Source organism: Xyrauchen texanus, chromosome 10 (genome assembly GCF_025860055.1).
Source record: "Xyrauchen texanus isolate HMW12.3.18 chromosome 10, RBS_HiC_50CHRs, whole genome shotgun sequence".
Taxonomy (NCBI): Eukaryota; Metazoa; Chordata; class Actinopteri; order Cypriniformes; family Catostomidae; genus Xyrauchen; species Xyrauchen texanus.
The window spans coordinates 34,202,583-34,207,406 of NC_068285.1; positions in this window are offsets into that span (position 1 = coordinate 34,202,583).

Genomic DNA, 4,824 nt, shown 5'->3' on the forward strand with positions numbered 1-4,824 from the left:
TCTTTTCTACTATTACATCATTTCTTCATCCAGTTGCCCTTACTCCCATCTCCCTTCGGTGGACACATGTGAGCAGTTTTTAACATTTTTTACTGTTAAAATTTCTGGTATACGCTCACAGATCTTACCTACTAGTAATGATCCTGTTACCTATCCTGTTCCAGTAAAATCTATTGACCTGTTTTGTACCTGTGTCCCTGTCTCAACTCAAACATATAATTGCACATATGAAGCCTACTGGTTCTATGTGTGATGTTATTCCATCCACTTTGTTTAAAGAGGTGGTTGAATCAATTGGTCCAAGTGTGTTATCGATTATTAACAGTAGCCTGACCACTGGTATTGTTCCCAACTGCTTTAAGCATGCTGTTATTCAGCCTCTTCTTAAGAAAGCAAACCTTGATTCATCTGATATGAATAGCTTTAGACCTATATCAAAATTATCCTTTATGTCAAAAATATTAGAGAAGACGGTGCTTGCACAATTAAATTATTTTTTAGCCATCAATAATTTGCTCGATCAATTTCAGTCAGGCTTCAGAGCTGGTCATAGCACAGAGTCAGCTCTGTTGAGAGTTTTAAATGATATTTTATTAGGTGTGGATTCTGGTAGTCCTGTTGGTCTTCTGCTGCTGGATCTTAGTGCCGCTTTCGATACGGTTGATCATGACATACTTATCAATCGCCTAAGAGATCAGGTTGGTATTCAGGGGTTAGCCTTGGATTGGGTCTCCTCATATCTCAAGGGTAGAACGATTTCAGTCTGTTTAGAGAACTGTTATTCATCAGTTGTTCCTTTAACATGTGGGGTTCCTCAGGGCTCCATTTTGGGACCCGTTTTATTCTCCCTCTACATGCTTCCGTTAGGAAAGATCTTTGAAAGGCATGGCATACACTATCATCTGTATGCTGATGACTCTCAAATTTACTTTCCTTTTAAACATGGGAATCACCACTCTTTTGAGTCTCTGCATAAATGCATGGCCGATGTGAAGTGTTGGCTGGCAAACAACTTTCTTCAATTAAATGAGGATAAGTCAGAGTTTATTGTTTTTGGTCAAAGGGATGTGACTTAAATTTAGAAAGAAATTTGTCACTGCTTCCAGGGAAAAACTTCCCAATGTAAAAAACCTGGGTGTTATATTCGACTCTGAGCTCAGGTTTGATCGACAAATAAATGCTGTGGTTAAAAATAGTTTTTTCCATCTTAGAACTATGGCAAGGTTGAAGCCCATCCTTTCTTTTGATGATTTGGAGAAGGTTGTGCATGCCTTTGTGTCCTCTCGATTGGACTATTGTAATGCTTTGTATCTGGGTGTGAGTCAGGCTCTCTCTCTCGCCTGCAGCTGGTCCAAAATTCAGCTGCTAGGCTTTTAACTGGAACCAGGAAAAGAGACCATATCACCCCAGTTTTGATTTCACTACATTGGTTACCGATCCAATACAGAATCAAGTACAAAGTGTTGATGTATGTGTTTAAGGCTCTTCATGGTCTTGCACCTGAGTACATCTCTGCCTTAATAAGTTTGAATCAACCTTCAAGGTCTCTCCACTCTAGTGATCAGCTGTGTCTGTCAGTTCCTCGATCTCGCCTAAAAACTAAAGGTGATAGAGCTTTTGCGGTGGCAGCCCCTAGACTTTGGAATGAGCTTCCATTGGTCATAAAATCATCTCCGTCTCTATTCTCTTTCCAGGGTGCCTTAAAAACATATTTATTTTCCCTAGCTTTTAATTAATTGCATTATAATTTGTACTAGGTAGATTTTATCTTATTCTTGTTTTATAGGTTTTAAATGGTTTTTTTGCATTCTTAAGCTGTATTAATGTGATTTTATTTTTTTTTTATTACTCCATGTACAGCACTTTGGTACCCAGTGTGGTTTTTGAAAGTGCTTTATAAATAAAATTGAGTTGAGTTGAGTTGAGCTGTGAACAATACTACTACTAATACTTTTAATATGAGGTCATTTTTGATTAAATATGAATGATTATTTTCCTCAACAAAATAATTTCGTGGTAAGATTTATTTTGTAGTTCTTTTTATTGTTCTTTATCTTTTTCTCAAGCATTTTTTCTTATTTTAATTATTTAATTTAAACCTTGATTTGTGAAAAACTACTATATGTTACACTACTGTTTTTTGGTTTGTTTGTTTGTTTTGTTTTTTACTTTCCCAGCAATACAACTGATTTATTTTTGTTTTTCTTAAATTGCAATTTATGTTTGTGTGAAATGTATAAATAAATTGTCACGAACCCCGCTCCCTCGCTCCGCCCCCTCGAGCTTCCACGCTCGCTCCGCCCCCTCGAGCTCCCACGCTCGTTCGGCCCCCTCGAACTCGCACGCTCTTTTTGCTCGCTCGAGCCCTCATGCCCACTTTGCTCCTACTGGCTCACATGCTCGTAGGCAATCTCCCTTCCTCGAAGTTTCTCACGCGTTTCCAATCCCCCAGAACATTATGACCACCTGCACTCGCGTCATCTGCACTCCTGCACATTAGTTTCACCTGCACTCGTCTCCTCACCTGTCATTGTTTACATCTGCACCTTCCCCTATAAATACCACAGCACATCCGTTTCACGGGTGTTGGTTATTGTATTTAGTTTCCCGTGTCTTTGCCCCCCCGCTAGTCTCGTCTAGTTTTGACCTCCTCTCGTTCACCTCTTAGCTTGCCAGCTCCCCTTGTTCCCCTGTCTTTTGCTCCCACTAGTCTCGTCATTTTCCTCTTGATTCCCCGGCTTTCGACCTCACGCTCCCTTTGACTACTCTCTCCCGGATTTGCCCCCTTGTTTATATCTTGATTCCCCGGCTTTCGACCTCACGCTCTCTTTGACTACTCTTCACTGCATTTGCCCTTTTTCTGTACTTTTGCCTGCCTGCAATAAAACGCAGTTTTTGACTTACATTGTGACTGTCTCTTCTTGTGCGGGTTACAGAATAACCAACCGTTACTGAAGACAGTCACAATGCCCTGCGCTGAGGATTCGCGCAGCTCACTAGAGCGGAGGTGCACGTCACATTCGGCGCGAGGAGCTACAGTTTGGAGGCAGGACCGAGGCTGTATGCTCTCCATCCCCGGAGAGGTTTTATGGCTCCATCGGACGCGAACCAAGGGTTTTCCGTGCAAGGCAGTGGTTATGTAACTCATAACCCCGTCCTTGACATTATGGAGCCAGCGGCCCGACTCTTGGGTTTGCGCCAGGGGAGCCAACCCTTGGAGGCTTATATTATGGATTTTTGTGCCCTGGCGTACCAGGTGAATTTTGATGAGGTGGCTCTGAAAGACATTCTTCAATTTGGACTGAATGAGCCAGCCTCATCATTCATGCCTGGTGGTCGCTGCTCTCTCAACCTGGCTCAGTTTATTGACCTCGCCCTACTGTACGCTGGTTCCTCGTTTACTGTGGGGGAGGCAGAAACTGAACCAGCGTTCCATACCACGGCCCCCGTCTTGAAGCTTACCACGGCCCCCGTCTTGAAGCCTACCACGGCCCCCGTCTCGAAGCCTACCACGGCCCTAGCCCCGAAGCCTGACACGGCCCTAGCCCTGAAGCCTTACACGGCCCTAGCCCCGAAGCCTGACACGGCCCCAGTCCCGAGGCCTGTCACGGCCCCAGTCCCGAAGCCTGTCACGGCCCTAGTCCCGAAGCCTCTCACGGCCCTAGTACCGAAGCCTGTCACGGCCCTAGTCTCGAAGCCTGACACGGCCCTAGCCCCGAAGCCTTACACGGCCCTAGCCCCGAAGCCTGTCACGGCCCCAGTCTCGAAGCCTGGCACGGCCAGCGAGTCAACGCCCATGCCTGCCACGGCCAGAGAGTCAGCGCCCATGCCCGCCACGGCCAACGAGCCAGCGCCCATGCCCGCCACGGCTAACGAGCCAGCGCCCATGCCTGCCACGGTCGGCGAGCCAGCGCCTGTAGCCTCGACCGTCCCCATGGCCACATCCCCTGTGGAAGAGGGCCCCTTCTCCCCAGTCTCGTTGTGTGCTCAAGACCGCAGAGGTTCCCTCAGAGTCTTTCACGGCTCTGCCGGGTTCTGCTCCGCCCCCAGAGTCTTCCACGGCTCTGCCGGGTTCTGCTCCGCCCCCAGAGTCTTCCAAGGCTCTGCCGGGTTCTGCTCCGCCCCCAGAGTCTTCCACGGCTCTGCCAGGTTCTGCTCCGCCCCCAGAGTCTTCCACGGCTCTGCCGGGTTCTGCTCCGCCCTCAGAGTCTTCCACGGCTCTGCCAGCCCCTGCTCGCCCCTCAGAGCCCTCGCGGCCTCCGCCTCTCGAGTCTCCCAAGGCTCCTCCTCCCAAGCCTCCAGGGCTCCTCTCAAGCCTCCCAGGGCTCTTCCTCTCGAGCCTCCTAAGGCTCCTCCTCTCGAGCCTCCCAGAGCTCTACCTCCCAAGCCCCCCAGGGTTCTGCCTTTCAAGTCTCTCGAGCCTCCCAGAGCGCCGCCTCTCAGGGCTTCTCCTCCCGAGTCTTTCAAGGCTCCTCCTCCCAAGCCTCCCAGGGCTCCTCTTCTCGAGCCTTCCAAGGCTCCTCCTCCCAAGCCTCCCAGGGCTCCTCCTCTTGAGCCTCTCAGGGCTTCTCCTCTCGAGTCTTTCAGGGCTCCCCCTCCCAAGCCTCTCAGGGCTTCTCCTCTCGAGTCTTTCAGGGTTCCCCCTCCCAAGCCTCTCAGGGCTTCTCCTCTCAAGTCTCTCAGGGCTCCTCCCCCCCTCAAGCCTCTCAGGGCTTCCCCTCTCGAGTCTTTCAGGGCTCCTCCTCCCCTCGAGCCTCTCAGGGCTCCATCCCTCGAGTCTTTCATGGCTCCACCACTCAAGCCTCTCAGGGCTCCGTCCCTCGA